This window comes from Vicugna pacos, chromosome 4 (genome assembly GCF_048564905.1).
Source record: "Vicugna pacos chromosome 4, VicPac4, whole genome shotgun sequence".
In the NCBI taxonomy this organism is placed as follows: Eukaryota; Metazoa; Chordata; class Mammalia; order Artiodactyla; family Camelidae; genus Vicugna; species Vicugna pacos.
In genome coordinates this window covers 8,338,055-8,359,218 of record NC_132990.1, presented here as the reverse complement: position 1 = coordinate 8,359,218, position 21,164 = coordinate 8,338,055, and the positions used below count along the sequence as shown (strand labels likewise).

Sequence of the window (21,164 nt, the reverse complement as noted above, 5' to 3'; positions counted from 1 at the left end):
GATTTGCATTTCTCTGAAAATTAGTGATATTCAGCATTTTTTCATGTGCCTATTGGTCATTTGTATGTCTTCACTGGAGAATTGCTTGTTTAGGTCTTCTGCCCCTTTTTGGATTGGGTTATTTTTTTCTTATTAAGTTATATGAGCTGTTTATGTATTCTAGAAATCAAGCCCTTGTCAGTCTTATCTTTTGCAAATATTTTCTCCCATTCCGTAGGTTGTCTTTTTGTTTTGCTCATGGTTTCCTTTGCTGTGCAGAAGCTTGTAAGTTTAATTAGGTCCCACTTGTTTATTTTTGCTTTTATTTCTATTTCTTGGGTAGACTGCTCTAGAAGAACATTGCTGAGATGTATGTGATATAATGTTTGGCCTATGTTTTCTTCTAGGAGATTTATTGTGTCTTGTCTTATGTTTAAGTCTTTAATCCATTTTGAATTTGTTTTTGTGTATAGTGTGAGGGAGTATTCTAGCTTCATTGACTTACATGCAGCTGTCCAGTTTTCCCAACACCATTTGCTGAAGAGACTGTCTTTATTCCATTGTATATTCTTGCCTCCTTTGTCGAAGATTAGTTGACCAAAAGTTTGTGGGTTCATTTCTGGGCTCTCTATTCTGATCCTTTGATCCATATGTCTGTTTTTGTACCAATACCATGCTGTTTTGATTACTGTAGCTCTGTAGTATTGTGTTAAGTCTGGGAGGGTTATTCCTCCAGCCTCATTCTTTTTCTTCAGTAATATTTTGGCAATTCTGGGTCTTTTGTGATTCCATATGAATTTTAATATGATTTGTCCTAGTTCTGCAAAATATGTCCTGGGTAATTTGATAGGGATTGCATTAAATCTAGATTGCCTTGGACAGTATGACCATTTTAACAATATTGATTCTTCCAATCCAGGAACATGGGATATCTTTCCATTTTTTAAGTCTTCTTTAATTTCCTTAGTCAGTGTGTTGTAGTTCTTCATGTATAAGTCTTTCACCTCCTTGGTTAGATTGATTCCTAGGTAATTTATTACTTTGTGTGCTATTTTAAAAGGGGTTTTTCTTTACTTTCTTTTCCTGTTGATTCATCATTAGTGCAAAGAAATGCAACTGATTTTGGTACATTAATCTCGTATCCTGCTACCTTGCTGAATTCTTCAATCAGCTCTAGTAGTTTTTGTGCGGAGCTTTTAGGGTTTTCTATATATAGTATCGTGTCATCTGCATATAGTGACAGTTTTACCTCTTCTTTTCCAATTTGAATCCCTTTTCTTTTTCTTTGCCTAATTGCTGTGTCTAGGACTTGTAAGACTGTTGAATAGAAGTGGTAAGAGTGGACAGCCTTGTCTTGTCCCAGACTTTAGTGGAAAGGTTTTTCAGTTTTTCACTGTTGAAGTACTATGCTGGTTTGTCATACATAGCTTTTATTATGTTGAGATATGTTCCCTCTATACCCACTTTGGTAAGGGTTTTTATCGTAAATGAGTGTTGAATTTTATCAAATGCTTTTCCTGCATCTATTGAGATGATCATGTGGTTTTTGTCCTTTCTCTTGTTGATGTAGTGTATTACATTGATTGATTTGCATATGTTGAACCATCCTTGTTTCCTGGGATGAACCCAAGTTGATCATGGTATATGATCTTTTTTATGTGCTGTTGGATTCTATTTGCTAATATTTTGTTGAAGAATTTTGCATCTGTGTTCATCAGTGATATTGGTCTGTAATTCTCTTTTTTGGTGGTGTCTTTGCCTGGTTTTGGTATCAGGGCGATGGTGGCTTCATAAAATGAGTTTGGGAGTACTCCCTCCTTTTTAATCTTCTGGAAGAGTTTGAGAAGGATGGGTATGAATTCTTTGTATATTTGGTCAAATTCCCCAGTGAAGCCATCTGGTCCTGGACTTCTGTTTGTAGGGAGGTTTTTTATTGCTAATTTTATTTTATTTCAAGTGGTCAGTTTCTTCTTGATTCAGTCTTGGTGGACTGTATGTTTCCAGAAACTTGTCCATTTCTTCTAGTTTATCCATTTCCATATAGTTGTTCATAGTATTTTTGTATGATATTTTGTACTTCTGTGGTATTGGTTGTAATTTTCCATTTTCCTTTCTTTATTTGTGCTCTCTTTTTGGTGAGCTTGGCCAGAGGTTAATTTTTTTACTCTTTCTAAAAACCAGCTCTTGGTTTGATTTTTTTTCCCATTGTTTTCGAATCTCTATTTATCTCCTCCCTGATCTTTATTATTTCCTTTCTTCTGCTGACTTTTGGTTTTGTTTGCTTTTCTTTTTCTAATTCTTTTAGCTGGTAGGTTAGATTGACCAAGATATCCAGTGCACACTCTTGCCTGACTTGAGTCCCCAAACAATGAGCCATACAGGCCCTGGGTCCGATCCTGCTGTCCGGCTAATTCATAGTCCCACTTACTGCCACAATGAAAAGAAACAATATTCGTATTACAGGAATTCCAGAAGGACAAGAGAAAAAAACGACAGAAAGCATATATGGGCTGAAAACTTCCCAAACCTGGGGAAAGAAATAGACATTAAGATTCAGGAGGCGTAAAGGACCCCAAATAGGTTGAACCCAAATAGGGTACACTAAGATGTATTATAATTAAATTGTTAAGAGTCAAAGGAAAAGAACTTTAAAAGCAGCAAGAGAAAAGAGTTAAGTTTGTATAAGGGAGCTCCCATAAGACTATTGGCAGTTTCTCAACAGAAACTTTTCAGGTCAGAGAGACTAGGATAACATATTCAAAGAAACAAACTGTCAATGAAGAATACAATACCTAGTGAAGCTGTACTTCAGAAATGTAGGGATAAAGACTTTTCCAAACTAAGAAAAGCTGAGGGAATTCATCACCATTAGACCTGCCTTACAAGAAATGCTAACGGGAGTCCATTGTGTGGAAATAAAAAGACACTAATTAACATCATAAAAACAAGGCAATGTAAAAACCACTGGTAATGGTAAAAATATATAATCAAAGCTAGATTCTGTAATATGCTAATGCTGATGCATAATTCATGTACAAACCTAGTTTACAAGTTAAAATGTAAAAAGTAACTATTTTAACTACAATAATCTGTTATTAGTTACACAATATAAAATATGCAAGATTATAACACCAATAACCTAAAATATGAGGGGGGAGAAGTACAAGTGTAAAACTTAGGCATTGTATTGAACTTAAGTTGTTATTAGTTTAAAATAGAGTGTTACAATTTTAAGATATTTTTATGTAAGCTTCATGGTAACCACAAGGGGAAAACCTGTAGTAATTACAAAAGAAACATGTTAAAGAAGTCAAAGCATACTGATACCAAAAGACATCAAAACAAACAGGATACAAATCCACAAAATTATAAATGAAAAAGGTAAAGTCCTCCTTGTTTCTTGGTGAGTCTAGCCAAAATTTTGTCAATTCAGTTTTCTTTTCAAAGAACCAGTTAATCTTTCCAGTGTTCCTGTTCTCTATTTCATTTGTTTCTGCTCTAATCTTTAGTCCGTACCACCAAAAAGCCATCTATAGATTGAATGCAACCACTATCAAATTTCCAGTGAAATTCTTTACAGAAGTAGAAAAAACAATCCTAAAATTTACCTGGAACCACAAAAGACCCCACGTAGCCAAAGAAATCCTGAGAATAAAAAACAAAGGGGGCAACACACCTCCTGGTTTCAAGCAGTACTATAAAACTACAGTAATCAAAACAGTATGGTACTGGCATAAAAACCAACAAATAGATCAATGGGATAGAATTGAGAGCCCAGAAATACTGAAGCATATTCAATCAACTAATATTTGACAAGGGAGCCCAGAATACTCAGTGAAGAAAATACAATCTTTCCAATAAATGGTACTGGGAAGATTAGATATTCACATGTGAAAGAATGAAACTAGACTCTGATCTTCCAGTACTCACAAAAATTAACTTGAAATGAGGGGGGTGGGAATAGCTTAAATAGTAGAGTGCATGCTTAGCATGCACAATGTCCTGGGTTCAATCCCCAGCACCTCCACTTAAAAAAAAAAAAGAAATTTAACCCCACCTGCCCCCCCAAATTAAGAAAAACAAAACAAAAATTAACTTGCAGTGGATTAAATATTTTAATGAAAGGTGACCCCTGAAACCCCTAAAGAAAACAAAGGGGGGAAAAAGGCTCCTTGACATAGGTCTTGGCAATGATTTTCTGGCTATGACATAACCTTAAAGCACAAGAAACCAAATAAAAAACAAGTGGGACTACATCAAACTAAAAAGCTTATGCACAGCAAAAGCAGCAAACTAAGTGAAAAAACAACCTCCAGAATGGGAAAAAATATTTGCAAACCATATCTGATTAGGAGTTAGTATCCAAAATATATAAAGAACTCATACAGTTCAATAGCAAAAAGCAAATAATTTTAAAATGGGTGAAAGGCCTGAATAGACATTTTTCTAAAGAGGATATATGACAGGCCAACAAGTACATGAAAATATGCTTATCATCACTAGTCATTAGGGAAATGCAAATCAAAACCACAGTGACATCTCAGCTCATGCCTTTTAGAATGGCCACCATCAGAAAGACAAGAGATAACAAATGCTGGTGAGGATGTGGAGAAAAGGGAAATGTTGTGCATTGTTGGTAGGATTGTAAACTGATATAGCCATTGTGGAAAACAACATGGAGGTTCCACAAAAAGTTAAAAATTAAACAACCATATGATCCAGCAATTCCACTTCTGAGAATATATCAAAAGGAAACAAAAATACTAACTTGAAAAGATATCTGCATCCCCATGTTTGTAGCATCATTATTTACAACAGTCAAGACATGGAAACAACCCAAGAAGTTTTATATATAGATAGATAGGTAGATACACACACACATATACATACACACACACACAAATATTATTAAGCCACCAAAAAAATGAGAAAATCCTGCCATTTGTGACAACAAAGATGGACCTTGAAGGCATTATGCTAAGTAAGTCAGATAGAGAAAGACAAACACTGTATGATCTCATTTATATGTGGAATCTAATTTTTTTAAAAAAACCTCATAGAAGGAGGAATCAGATTTGTGGTTAGCAGAAGAAGGGAGTGGTGAGAGGGAGAATTAGAGGAAGGGAGTTAAAAGGTACAAACTTTCAGTTATAAAATAAATAAGAAGTAGGAATATAATGTACAACATGAGAGCTATAGTTAATACTGTTGTGTGATATATATGAAAGTTGTTAAGAGAGTACATCTCAAGAGTTCTCCTCACATACAAAATTTTTCTTTTTCTTTTTGTTGTATCTATATGAGATAATGGATACTAACTAAAGATAGTGCTGTAATCATTTCACAACATATGTAAGTCAAGCCATTATAACGTATACCTTAAACTTACACAGTGATTTATGTCAGTTATATCTCAGTAAAGCTGGGGGGAAATGGGGGGAGAAGATGTGTGGGACTAAATTACTGATTTTATCTTTCATATATCAACTGACATTTCCTAATAGCTCTGGTATAAAAGTACTGAGCAGCCTAGATGAAAGATCCCATAAAACATGCGAGCAAAAGACAAAGGGCCAACAAGCATGTGAAAAGATACTCAGCGTCATTAGTCAGTACCACAGTAAGACAGCCATTTGAGTGGATGGGAAGTGCTATGATTTTTTTAAAATCTGAAAATAACAAGTGCCAATAAAGATGAGGAGAAACTGGAACCCTTGAACTTGGTGATGGGATTTAAAAATGGTTCAGCTGCTGTAGAAAACAGTTTGGCAGTTCCTCAAGTCAAACATAGAATTACCATGTGATCTAGCAGTCCCACTCCCAGGTATATATTCTCTAAGAATTGAAAACAGGTACTGAAACAAATACTCGTACACAGATGTTCAAAGCAGCACTAATCCAATTGTCAAAAGGTGGAAACAACCCAAACATCCATAAACGTCTGAATAGATAAAATGTGGTTTATCCATACAATGAAATATTATTCAGTCATTAGAGACAATGATATGGATACAACATAGATGGATATCAAAAACATGCTGAGTGAAAGTAGACACAAAAGCTCACATAACATAGATTCCATTTATGTCCATATGAAATATGCAGAATAGATAGAGCCATAGAGACAGAAAGCACACTGGTGGTTGCCAGGGCTGAGGGAAGAGATGAATGAATAATTGTTGGATGGGTACTAGGTTTCCTTTATGGGGAGATGAAAATGCTCTCCGACTAGGTAGAGGTATTAGTTGCTAAGCACTGTGAATGTACTAAATGGAGCTAAATTTTTTATGTCAAAATGCTTTTTTTTATTGAAGTATAGTTAATTTACAATGTGTTCATTTCTGTTGTACAGCAAATTGTTTTATATATATTCTTTTTCATCATATTTTAAGATAATTGAATATAGTTCCTTGTGCTATACAGTAGGACTTTGTTGTTTATCTATTTTATATATAGTAGTTTATATCTCCTAATCCCAAACTCCTAATTTATCACTCTCCCACATCCTTTTCCCTTTGGTAACCATAAGTTTGTTTTCTATGTCTGTGAGTCTGTTTCTGTTTTGTAGATAAGTTCACTTGTATCATATTTTAGATTCCATATATAACTGATGTTACATGATACATCTTTCTTTGTCTGACTTATTTCACTTAGTATGATAATCTCTAGTTCCATTTGTTGCTGCAAATGGCATTTCATTTTTAATGGCTAAGTAGTATTCCATTGTGTGTATGTGTGTATGTATTCACTTTACTCCACACCCTCTCCAGCTAAAATGGTTGATTTTATGTTGTAAAGTTCACTTCATTAAAAATTTTTAAAAATAATGCTCAACATCACTAATTATCAGAGAAATGCAAATCAAAACTACGATGAGGTAGTACCTCATGGTCAGAATGGCCACCACATAAAAGTCCACAAACAATAAATGCTGGAGAAGCTGTGGAGAAAAGGGAACCTTACTGTTGGTGGGAATGTATTCTGGTGCAGCTGTTACGGAAAACGGTATGGAGATTCCTCAAAAGACTAAAGATTGACTTACCATATGATCTAGCAGTCCCACTCTGGGGCATATATCTAGAGGAAACCTTAATTCAAAAAGGCACTTGAACTCCAATGTACTTAGCAGCACTATTTACAATAGCCAAGACAAGGAAACAACCTAAATGTCCATCGACAGATGACTGGATCAAGAAGTTGTGGTATATTTATACAATGGAATACTACTCAGCCATAAAAAATGATAAAATAATGCCATTTGCAGCAACATGGATGGCCCTGGAGAATGTCATTCTAAGTGAAGTAAGCCAGAGAGAGAAAGAAAAATACCATATGATATCACTCATATGTGGAATCTTAAAAAAAAAAAGACAAATGAACTTATTTGCAAAACAGAAACAGACTCACAAACATAGAAAACAAACTTATGGTTACCAGTGGGGGAAGCGGGTGGGAAGGGATAAATTGGGAGTTCGAGATTTGCAGATACTAACTACTACATATAAAAGAGATAAACAACAAGTTCATACTGCATAGCACTATATCTTGTAGTAACCTATGGTGAGAAAGAATATGAAAATGAATGTATGTATGTTTATGTATGACTAAAGCATAATGCTATACACCAGAAATTGACACAACACTGTAAACTGACTATACTTCAATAAAATACATACATAAAAATTTTTTTAAAATAAATGCAAGCCATAATTTTTCTCCCACCATATATACTCCATGAAACCTGAAGGGAGAAAATGCTCACAGTGTTTAAGGAAAGATGACAAGAATGATGACTTTCCGGAATATGACATCTTTACATATCTGGTATTCTATATCCTCAGAAGAGGGGTCATTTTCCTCCTCTTTCAGAAAGCAGTGAAAGTAACACATCGTATATGAGTGGTAGTACTGCTCTAGGAAGAGCACTCCCATCCCCTTTGGCTATTGTCACGGCTTCTGTGGTCACACAAATCTCCCAAGCCCTTTGTTCTTTTTTTTTTCTCCAGAAGGAAGGATTTACGACTTGCAGCAAGGAGAACATTGGGGATCTTTCTCAAAGCGACATCTCCCTGAACACCAAAAATGGGTAAGTTTTGGTTTTTTTTTCCTCCTTTTGCAGTTTTATTAGATAGAATTATTAGAGTTTGACTGCACATACACATTATATTGAGTGTACATACATATATACAGTATACTGCACAATATTTTTAGTTTACATATATGTACTAATTATTGTTTCTAAGAACAGATTAAACTTAACATAGTTATCAAAGGAATAAAGCCAATTACAAAATAAGAATCAACAGAATGCAGTAATCCAATCTTAAAGGACAGTCAAATGTGCTTACACATATTCAAGTCAATCATCTTAGTTATAAATATTAAGTAGTTCATTTGTGTCATCATTAATTTTTAGATTCCTCATATGAGTGATGTCATATGGTATTTTTCTTTCTCTTTCCGGCCCACTTCACTTAGAATGACAATCTTCAGGTCCATCCATATTGCTGCAAGTGGCATTATTTTATTCTTTTAAATGGCTGAGTAGTGTTCCATTGTGTGTATGTAGCACATCTTCTTTATCCAGTCATCTGTTGATGGACATTTGGGTTATTTTGTAAATAGTGCTTCTATGAACATTGGGGTGCAGATGTCTTTTTGAATTAAGGTTTCCTATGGATATATGCCCAGGAGTGGGATTGTTGGATCACATGGATCAAATGGTAACTCTATGTTCAGTTTTTTAAGGAACCTCCATACTGTCCTCCATAGTGGCCGCACCAATCTACACTCCCACTAACAGTGTAGGAGGGTTCCCTTTTTTCTACACCCTCTCCAGCTTCTATCATTTGTAGACTTTTCAATGATGGCCATTCTGGCTGATGTGAGGTGATATCTCAGTGTAGTTTTGTTCTGCATTTCTCTGACAACTAGCAATGCTGAGCCTTTTTTCATATGCCTGTTGGCCATTTGTATGTCTTCATTGGAGAATTGCTTGTTTAGTTCTGCCCATTTTTGGATTGGGTTGCCTGTTTCTTTGATATTAAGGTGTATGAATATATATTTTGGAAATTAGTCCCTTGTCAGTCACATCATTTGCAAATTCTGTAGGTTGTCTTTTCGTTTTGTTGATGGTATCCTTAGCTGTGTAAAAGCTTTTAGATCCCATTTGTTTATTTTTGCTCTTATTTCCAATACTCCAGGAGCTGGTTCAAAAAATATATTGCTGTAATGTATGTCTGCGAGTGTTCTACCTATGTTTTCCTCTAGGAGTTTTATAGTATCTGGTCTTACATTTAGGTCTTTAATTCATTTTGAGTTTATTTTTGTACATAGTGCTAGAGAATATAATTTGTGTTTTACAGGTAGCTGCTCAGTTTTCCCAGCACCACTTATTGAAGAGACTGTCTTTTCTCCATTGTATATTCTTGCCTCCTTTGTTGTAGATTAATTGACCATCCGTGTGTAGGTTTATTTCTGGACTTTATCCTGTTCCATTGATTTATGTGTCTGTTTTTGTGCCAGTACCACACTGTGTTGATTACTGTGGCTTTGTAGTAGTCTGAAGTCAGGGAACATGATTAAGTCAGGGAACATGATTTCCCCAGCTCCATTCTTCTTTTTCAAGACTGTTTTGGCTATTCGGGGTCTTTTGTGTTTCCATACAAATTTTAACATTTTTTTTTGTTCCAGCTCTTTGATAGGGACTGCATTAAATCTGTAAAGTGCCTTGGGCAGTATGGCCATTTTAACAATACAGATTCTTCCAATCCAAGAACACGGTATATCTTTCCTTTTGTTTACGTCGTCTTCAGTTTCCTTCATCACTGTCTTACAGTTTTTGGCATACAGATCTTTTGCCTCCTTGGCTAGGTTTATTCCTAGGTATCTAAGACCTTTGTTCTTATCTGACAGCATTTTCTCATACAGATGGCCTTTGCTCATTAAGTCTCTTTCCTACTATGCAACCTAGTCTCCCTGTCTTCTGCTTTCCACATCCTTCTCCTATAAACCAGAGGTGAAGGGAAATCTCAGGTTTCCAGACTAAGTATTTTGTTGATGGTAACTCTGTCCTTCCAGTTGCTCAAACCAAAAACCTGGACCTTCCTCTCTTCATTCTCACATTGGACCTGTCAGCAGCTTCTCTACCTTTAAAACATACCCAAATCGGACTACTACTTACATGTAAGCTGCACCGACCTGGTCCAAGCCACCAGCTTTCTCATTGAGATGATCACAGCTGTGTCTGGTCTCCCTGCTCCAGCCCTTGCCCATGTAAGGGTCTCTTTCAACAGGGCAGCTGGAGTCATCCTTTGAAAACATAAGGCGGACCATGCCACTTGTCTGCTCAGTGTCCTCTAGTGATTTTCCATCTTCCTCAGAGTACAAGCCCAGTCCTTGCATTGATGTCTTGGCTCCACTCAGGGAGCCTTCCCCTTCTTTCCTAACCTCTGATCTTGTTCTCCTAGGACTCTGTCCCTTGTTCACTCTGCTCCAGCCCCAGAAGCCCAGCCGTCTCTCAGAGATGCCAGTCACGCCCCCCCTCCCCTTGCTGTTCCCTCTGCTTGAAGCACCCTTAAGATAATAGGTCTCTTTTTGCAGGCTGTTAAGCAAATGTCCCCTTCTTGGTGAGGCCTGTCTCAGCCACATTATGTAAGATTTCAGTCCCTCTCCCCAGAACTCCCTATGCCCCTTCCCTCATTTGTGGATCTAAGGAGGAAAGATAGAGCACTAGCCCAGTGAAGCAGGAGCTCCTGGGGGAGACATCATCACTGTCACTAATCCAGGGCCTCCACAGGCCAGGCAGTTGCCCACATATGGGACAGGAGGGGCTGGTGATGACTGGGGGAAAATGGACCATATTGAGCTCCATCTGAAAGCTTTAAAATTCCAATTTTAAAAAACATCTGTGCAGTCCACATGAAATGTGCCTTGCGGATGTTTTAAGGCATATAAGCTACTAGCCTATAAATGCTGCTGTGATAAATTCAGCTCGATTCCTGATACGCTGAAGTCACCCAAGTGTTCCAGTACTTTGATCTTCACAACAGCAGTATCCACTTGTTTTTCTGGAAAGGAGACAGGCAGGGCAATAAATGCTTGCTTTCCTTTCATAGTTTTTCCAACCACTAGCATTAGATGTGCTGGAATTTCGTAATACTTTCTCCCTCATCTCTATGCTCAAATTTTAAGGTAGCAAGGATAGAGTAGAAAGCAGACCAGACAAAGGTGGGACAACCCAGCCCTGCCACTTATGTCACACTTTACTTATGTGACTTAAAGTTATTAAGTAACTTTAACTAAAAGTTATTCTTGGAGCTCGGTTTGCTTAAGTACAACACAGGAGTAACACCTACCTCATAAGGCTAGGGTGAGGGTTAAATGAAATTATAGATGCATAAGTGCTGTCTGTATCAAAAAAGCTACAGAAATTAGATGCTACTATCTTACCAAAGAACATTAGACTACATTGATCTGTTACCAAGCAATATTTACATCTATTAATCTGTTGTTGTTACCTCTGTTGATCTGTTGTCAAGCAGTATCAGTTTATTTCACTTCATTTGTATGTAAGATGCCTCCTGATTGTATTCACAAAGCTCTATGGCTGAAAACTTTTTTTAGAAGTGATAAGACAAGGGTTTAGGAAAAGGAATTAGCTTTCAAACTTATATTGATTATCCAACCCAATTAAAATTATATTCTAGCTGAAAATTCTTAACATATAGGAAACAAATGTTAACCATTATGTTTTAGACAGTAATATAACTATTCTTTTCTACCATTATTGTCCTTATTCAACTTGAAGAAATACTTTATGAACTGAGATAGCAAGAATCAAAAGATGCTGATGGAGCACTATTTACAGTAGCCAAGACATGGAAGCAACCTAAATGGCTGACAGATGACTGTATAAAGAAGTTGTGGTATATTTATACAATAGAATAGTACTCAGCCATAAAAAAGAATAAAACAATGCCATTTGAAGCAACATGGATGGACCTGGAAATTGTCCAAGTGAAGTAAAACAGAAAGTGAAAGAAAAATACTATATGATATCACTTATATGGGGAATCTAAAAAATGAGACAAGTGAACCTATTTACAAAGCAGAGATAGACTTACGTAGAAAAGAAACGTGTGGTTACCAGGGAAGAAAGGGAAGGTGGCAGGATAGCTTGGGAGTTTGGAATTAACTACTGTATATAAAATAGATAAGTAGCAGGGTCCTGCTGTGTAGCATGGGGACTATACTGAATACCTTGTAGTGGCCTATAATGGGGAGTAATATGAAAAGGAATATATAACATACTATATATCATATAATTTAGTATATACCATTATATATTATAATGTATATAATGTATATCATAAAACATTATGCATTATATATTGCATAGATTGATATGTCATATTACATATCTACATTATACACTTGTTTTACATATAGTATGTATTATAATATATAATATAGTATATAATAGTATATAGTATACTATATAGTGTATATTGTATATAGTGAACTATATTATATACTATATGTTGTATATATTATACATGTGTATATATTATATACTATACTGTATATGTACTACTGTATGTAGTATACTATAATATATACAGTACATAATATAGTATATAGTACATATACTATACAATATACATGCTATATAATATATACTATATAGTATCCATAGTATCTATAATATATACAGTATATGTAGTATACTTCAATTAAAAAAGAAAAGATGCTGCTGGAAGAGACTGGCCAGTGATGATGGATGGGCAGTGTGTCTTCCCTGTACAAGCAGGGTGTGCCCTGCTCATTCCAGTCAACACCAGTCCCATAATCCCAATGTGATGGCACTCCCTAAAGATACCCCATTCACTACAACACAACCTGCTCAGTAGGCTGCTGACAGATGCTGCTACTGAAAATATTGTTCTTCGTCTTACTGCTAAATACAAAATAGAGACCTTCTTTAGTACACAGGAAAATTAGTGGCAGGTAAAAATGGAATAAGCATTGCTCACATTTACGTTCAGAAATCAGCCCCTCTATTAACTCAGCATATCTGTGACAAGAGTCCAAATACTACAGCTGAGGTTACAACAGCTTGTGTGTGTACAAAACAGCTAAAGAGACTGACTAAAGGCCCGTGAGTAGTTTGCCTGTGTGCAGTGTTTATGAATGAAGCAATGCAATATTCCATGTCATCAGAACACATGTCTTAAAAGGAAGCTATTAATAACCCCTAGCTATCTCATGAGTTTGTGGAAAGGCTCAAAAGTATGTAGAAAACAAATGTGAGAAAGCACTTTGGGGACAATATGGCAGCATCAGAATATAACAGATCACTTGTCATTGGCATTTATCTACTCTAACTTCCTTAGCAAAGACTGGTGTTTGCATTACTTGGGGTAACTTTAAACCCACTTGGCGATGCCTTTCCTATTTGGAATCTGCCACTATCATTGCGGTCATGTGGCTGAAACCAAACTGGCTCACTTTGCAGGAGACACTTTTTCAGCTTTGTTGCCCCTGCCATGGCCACATGACACCCTGGGAGCATCAGGCCTCTCTCCATGCTGAAGGCTTTGGCAGATGGCACCTTTGGGAACCACCATCCTGGTTCCCTCTGAGGCATCCCAAGTCACCCTGTGCTGATACCCAACTATGGGTCTCCCCCTCAGCCTGCAGAGCAGGGACATAAAGAATGAGGTACCCTCACCTGGCAGGGAGGAGGGTATTTAAAAAAAAAAACAGAAGGATTTTGGAGGTCAGAGTGATTGGCAGGGCCACTGTCATTTATCAGGTAGGGGTCAAGGATGCCAAATATCCTAAAATGCATTGGATGGTCCCACAAAATAAAGAAGTATTCTGCATCCTACATAAGTTTCAGATGTCCTATTAAATATTATCCATGTAGGCAAAAAAACCTGTTTAGAATGATCTGAATCTAGAATTTACCTCTGTTTTACATTTAAACCTAAAGCATTTGGATGTCATTTTAACATATTTTTTAAGTGGTAGGACTGGTAATTGACAGGTTTTAAATTTTTTTTAAATTGAAGTATAGTTGATTTATGATTTTAACATACTTTGAATTTTTCAGGCGTACAGCCACTGGGTAAATTGAAGGAAGTGTCTTGCCAAGACATTTGTTTACCTGTTCAGAACATCACATCACTGTTGTCCGGAATGGCTAAGGTGTCCAAGATGCCTGCAGACCAGCACACGTTCCTGCATCTGCTGAGTGGTGCCCATGTCCCCCGTTACACTCACAGAGGAGCCATCATCCTACTCCTTCATTCTGCCTCCTGGTGAGTCACACTTAAGAGAAACTTTTGAAAGACTTAACCATTTTATTATGAACTACTTCAAATTTCTCCTGACATTAAAAGTTATGTGTAAGTAGATTTTGTTATTAAATGGGGACACTGAACTTCAAAGGATTGATACCCACTGCTCAAGAACACACACAACTGTCAGATCTCTACAGAGGTACTTGTTGCCTATTAACCAGAGCCATCCTTCCTGAGGTGGGCTAACTTCTGATTGCTCTCCTTTGGTTCATCTGTGTAGCCATCCTGGCTCTGGGAGGTGTGCTGTCCTCCTGCATTGAGGGTGTGGATAGGAAGAGTGGGAGAGAAGAAGGGAAGAGGTCATCACTCCACTTTGAGGAAATATGATGGAGTCGAAAGAGCAGTGGCCTGGATTTCTGGGGACTTGGATTCAGTTGCGGAGAACTCTGTGTGGGTTCTTAGACATGTCGCTTCAGTTCTGTGCATCTTGGACTCTTTACCTACAGAATGGACCAGATCCCTTCCAGTTTCAGTGTTCTGTGGCTTGATCTTAGTCTAGGTCTCTCAATGAAATGTCCCACTCAAAACTATACATATACTTTCCCTGATAGCACCACTAACCTCCATAAAATAAGCAGAGCTATTTCTCCTGTATCTATGGAGAAACAAGACAAAGGGCACTAAGATTTACCATGAATTTTTTACAGGGCTAGACATTTTAAACATATGATCATATATCTGTAAGAGGAGATGAGGAAACTGAGGCTCTGAGAGGTTAAGTAACTTGCACAAGGTCATGAAGCTAGGAAACAATAGAGCAGGGGGCTGTACCTAGGCCTGACTCCAAAGCATCTTCCAGATCACTACGTTTTCCTGAGAAGGGAGGGGGGCCTCTCTGAGAGGCCCAGAGACCCTCACTTCTTAGCTAAAGAGGAAGAGTCGTTTGTGTTACTGGCCACCTTCATTGGCTGAAATCACAGTATCGTTATATGGAAGGTGATCATTTGTCCCTATTTGCCTGGTACAGTCCCCAATCTATGCCTTCTGTCTGAGCATCATTATTAAAGTGCCCCTTTCATACATGCACTCCACTGTTCACCACAGCACTGTTTACAGTAGCCAAGACATGGAAGCAACCAGACTGTCCGTCAACAGATGACTGGATAAAGAAGATATGGTATATATATGTGTGTGTGTATATATGTATATATATATGTGTATATGTATATACACATACACACACACACAATGGGATACTACTCAGCCACTAAAAACAATGAAGTAGTGCCATTTGCAGCAACATGGATGGACCCAGTAATTATCATACTAAATGAAGTCAGAGAAAGACAAGTATATGATATCACATATGTAAAATATGATACAAGCGAACTTATTTGCAGAACAGACTCATAGACATAGGTTACTGTAAATTTTTCTAAGAGGAAAAGGGTGGGGGAGGGATAAATTAGGAATTTGGGATTTGCAGATACAAACTACTACATATAAAAGAGATAAACAACAAGGTCCTACTGTAGAGCACAGGGAACTATATTCAATATCCTGTAATAAACCATAGTGAAAAGAATATAAAAAAGAAAAAATGTATATAGCCGAATCCCTTTGCTGTACAACAGAAACTAATACAACATTGTAAATCAACTATACTTCAGTAAAAAATAAAATAAAATGCCCCTTTCACTCTCAGAAGGTTTGCCTAATAGATTTATGGTCACCTAACTACATGTTTACATATCACATCTCCTGTGATTGTATCATGGCCAGGATAGAAACAAACAAAACTAATCACTTGCTATTGTGGAGATTAGCGAATTGGGTTAGAAATAAAATAAACTTTCAAGTTTACTATATTCTGCATGTGCTATCAGTCCCTAAAATGTTTTCTATCCACATTAAGCAGCATGCAGACTTGCAGCTGTACTAAGATGGTATGCCATCAACCTCCTATGAGACTCACCTTCCCTTTGTTGGGGATAAAGTCTAATCCTTCGAGTGAAGCTCATGGCCCCTGGGTTTAAAGAAAAGATCCTGAGAATGACATTTACTCGTTCAGATGACGGTTTTCACTTTCAGGCATGGATATTGCAAAATATCTCACACTAGAAATGTACCTGATACCTCTGAATATCCTTGGGAAGCTGCCTGCTTAGTCTATTTAAAACCCTTAGGAGTCATCCCAGTGACTCAGGAAAGTATAGACGAATGGAAACTTAGACACATGCACGCACACACACCCTCATCAAGTCCCAGTGTTCTTCAGAACCATGAACACCAATCTCACCTCTCTTTGTGGTCATTATCTACCAACCTGGTCATGCCTCTAAGAATAGCTGGACATTTTGAAATCTTTCTCTTATCGTCATGCTGATTTCAGTATCTAGAATTCACGAGAATTCATTCTTTGTCCTCACATTGCAGCAGTCAACTTCCCCTTCTAGACCACTGACGTGGCTCTCACCAAGTTCTCCAGTGACCACCAGGTTGCTAAAGACTGTGTGTTCTTTTCCGTCCTCCTGCTGACCACTCTTCCTCTGTGACTCCACACTCCCTTGGTTTCCATCTCCTGATTCTAAGCTGCCTCTGTCTTTTCCACAGTCTCTTCACTTGTCTTTGTGGTAGCCTCAATTCTCTGTTCTTGTCACGTGGTACCCCCTCCCCTACAGCTTCAGCCACTGCGTGACTCCACCATGCAACTGCAGCATTACTCAACACAGCTCTGCAGGTCACTAGTGTCCCCTAAGTGCCAGTTGTCTCTTGAAATTACTTTGGGAAACTGTACAAACTATCACCTTTTAGACATTACCATCAAGGCTAAGAGTATAAGCTTTCATCAAACGTTATGGCTGTCATCCAAAAGACAAGAGATAACAAGTGCTGGTAAGGATGGCGAGACAAGAAACTCCTGGGCACTGTTGGTGGGAATGTAAACTGGTGCAGTCACCTTGGAAAACAGTGTGAGGTTCCCCCCAAGTTAAAAATAGAGCTACCATGTGATCCAGCAGTCCCCACTTCTGAGTGTGTTCCCAAAGGAAATGAAAACAGGATCTTGAAGAGATACCTGCACTCCCTTGTTCATTGCAGCACTGCTCACAGCAGCCAAGATACGGAAACAACCAAAGTGGCCATCCATCCGTGGATGAATGCATAAAGAAGATGCAGTGTATGCACACAACGGAGTATTATTCAACCGTAAGAAAGAAGAAAATCCTGCCATTTGTGACAACGTGGATGGACCTTGAGGGCATTATTTTAGGTGAAATAAGCCAGGGAAAGACAAACACTCCATGGTATCACTTACATGTGGAATCTGAGGGGGAAAAAAGTCAAACTCAGAGAAACAGAAAGTAGAAAAGTGGTTGCAGGGGCTAGGGGTTGGGGGAAATAGGGACAGGGTGCAAACTTTCAGCTATAAGAAAAGGTTTGATGTTCCAATGTTAAATATAGTCACCATAGTTGATAACACTTTTATATAATTGAAATATTCTTACCAAAAAAAGAAAAAAAAAGGATAAACATGTGAGGTGATGCATGTGCTAATTTTAGGTGGGGGGGATGTCTTCACATTGTATAGCGAATTGCCACAATGCACACTTTAAATGTCTTTCCATTTTTCTTGTCAATTATACCTCAGTGAAGCTGAAATTTTTTTAAAAAGTACAAGTTCTTAAATTATCTTTCTGGATTTGAATCCTGGTCTTGTATTATTTGTCATGTGATCTTGGACAAGTTACTTAATTGCTCTGTTCAGCAAAATCTATAAAATGGGAAGAATTCAGGACATACCCTGTGGGGATATTGTGCAGAGGGGAGTCATAAATTAACGTGTGAAGTAGTCAGCACATGGTAAACACTCGTAACATTACTATTTACATATTAAAATGTCTGAGAGGTCCTTAAGAGAAAAAAACCAGTGTTGCTTAATTTAACTCAGTATTTCCCAAGTTTATTTGACCAGAGAACTTAGAACCTGACTTAGTTTGAGAAACACGTGTTACTGAATCTCTGACCCATCTCAGCTCAGAACCTTCCAATGAGCTCCAGGCTCACCACATACCTGTGTGTGGACTTGTCCACCTCAACGTGTCCAAAACCAAACACTATCTCCCACCACAGCCTTTGCCTCCTCTACCCCTTACTATATAGTAAATGGCACTAACTTCTACCCACAGCAGCAGTCCAACGGTTGGCCAAAACTTCTCACTCACTGCCCACACCTAACCTGTCACCAACTTCGACAAACTCTGCCACCACGTTCACTTTCAGAGCACTCCCTGCCCCCCTACCCCCAATGCTTACCACTTCTCAACAGCATGCCACTCACTGGTTTCCCTGACCTCAGTCTGGCTCCTTTTGAATTGTTGCCAGAACAATCATTTTTAAATGCCTGATTAGTCATATGAATCCCCGTTTTGAAAGGTTTTTCACGCCTTTCAGGATAAAATTTAAACTCTTCAGCGTAGTATAAAAAGCACTCCTCTCCCCCGACACATTGCCACCATCCCCATCTATTAGAGGTGCCCAAATGTGTCATGCTCTATCATGCCTCCATGCCTTTGCACAGACTTGCCTCTCTCTGGAACATGCTTCTGCACCCAGATGGCTCCTACTCATTGTTTAAGACCTCATGTGTCACCGCCTCTCGGTAGGCTCTCCTTCCCCCTAGTTTGATATACATAGATGCTTCTTATCTCGTAGTTTCCCTGGTTGACTCATCCATTTCTCTCCAAAATGATTAGTCTAAGCCAGTCGTGGTAATTCCATTCTCCCAGTGGTCTCTAGTTTGGAAGTGGGCATGTGAGCCAACCCTGAAAATGAAAATTGAAGGTAAGAGTTGCCTTTGGGGGGCAGTAGGGGGTAAATTCTGAGAAAGGTTTCTTGCTTCTAAGAACACACTGGGAAGATACAGACTTTCTCTCAACATTGTTGTCTCTGAAGGCGACACCAGGAATTCTGGCAGCTAGCCTATGATGCTGATGGCATGTGGTCTGAGAGAATTCTGGCCAACTGAGAACTGCAGTGCAGAGATGTGAAAGGAATCTGGCTTCTCAATCCTGGAATCCTCCCTGACTCTGTACTTGGTGTTGTCTTGGACAGTAAATCACCTTATTATTTAAACCAGTGTTCGGTAGGGCTCTCTGTTACTTGCTGCTAATGGCATCCAAACTGATGCAGCTGTCACCATCTCACGGCTCTCTCTGTCATCACCATCAGTCATCACACCAGAGTCCCGAACACGACAGAAAACCCTCACTGCACTTCCGTGTCGTCCTGGTGGACCTCAATAATGCAGTATGGTAAAGACAAGAAGTGTAAATATTGGAAAGGAAAGCAGAAAACTCACTATTTCCAGGTGGTAGTATCATCTATAATACAGGCAAAAGAGTCTAACAAGGAGCCAGGGGAATTAATCAGAAGTCAGTCAAGTGTTCAAATGCAAGGTCAACATGTCAAAACAGGTGATTTACTCCACACACGCAAAGACCATATGAAAATATGATAATGGAAAATCCTATTCAAAATAGCTAAATGCACAAATTAGAATAGTCACATAATATCCAGGATATCCATAAAAATATGCATGAGAACAGCATTAAAACATAGTTGAGTAACATAAAAGAAAATCTGAAAGAAATGAAGGAATATAAATAACAATGTTCCTGAATAGGAGAACTCAATATTGTGAAGACCGATGTTCCATCTAAACTAAAATTCACTGCAATTTCAACGCAAATCTCAGTGCATTTTCTAAAATGACAAATGGAGAAAGTGCACATGAATAATCAAGAAATTTTGGAATAAAGAAAATCCAGGAGGGGGAACTTGACCTATCTGATACCAAAACTATACTACAGTTCAAGCCACTGCATTAATTATAAGGAAGACTATATAAGAAACATGTTTATTATCTTGGTGTGAGTGAAACTGACATTAAGAAATGAACCTTAGAACATAGAAAAATTAAGGAGTGTGCACATGAAGAAGTTGTGCAGGACAAGTGCCTGTGCTGCATAGTTAACATTACAGGAAGTTAAAAGCCAAGAACAAATTAGGAGGAAAAAGTTAATTCTTGTAAAAAGCAAAGGATAAATATGGAGATGATAAAAGAATTTTCATGGTCTATAAGGGAAGGACAAAAACAAAACAGAAATTTGAAAAGTAAACAAGTAATTCCCAGGAGAAATGGACATGGACAATCATCATTTGAAAAGATGCTCACTCACTAGTAAAAGGAACACACAAATCAAAACAATAAAATCTCATTTTTCTTCCAAACTTTTTGCAGAAGGAATTGGTCACATCAGGGTTAGTGATTATGTGGGGGAGCAGCCATTCTCAAACTTAACTTAGTGAATGTTAGTCTTTCAGAGGATAATTTGCCTACTTCCATCAAAATTTGTGTATATCCTTCAACCCAGCAGTTACACTCTTACGAATCTATTATAAATGCTTGTATATGCACATTCATTGCAGCACTGTCTGTAATAGCCAATAAATAGGAACTATCAATTTTCCAACAATAGTTCAGTGATTAAATAGAATATGGTATCTGTACACTACATGATATTCAGTTTTTAAAAAGGATGTAGATTAATATGCATTTGTATGGGAAATCCTTCAAGTCTATGATAAAGTGAAAAAAATGAACTGTAAAATAACAAATACAACAGTCTCATTCATGTAAAAAAAATCCTATATCCTACATGTCAACATGCATAGATTAACTATCAGGAGTACTAGGGTCAAGGCAAACATTCTATAAAATTGTATTTGTATAATGACATAGATGTGTTCTTGTTGTAAAAGAACAATTTTAAAAGTACAATTAATTTCATTTCAGTTCACTTAGAAGCCAGTTCCACA

At 37.6% G+C, this 21,164-nt stretch overlaps 1 protein-coding gene across 3 annotated transcripts in view; it reads right to left on the bottom strand.

The window, feature by feature from the left end:
- The window catches only part of FRMD3 (FERM domain containing 3), a 256,004-nt gene that overhangs the window by 7,264 nt on the left and 227,576 nt on the right, over positions 1-21,164 (bottom strand). The gene's annotated exons all lie outside the window — the stretch shown is intronic.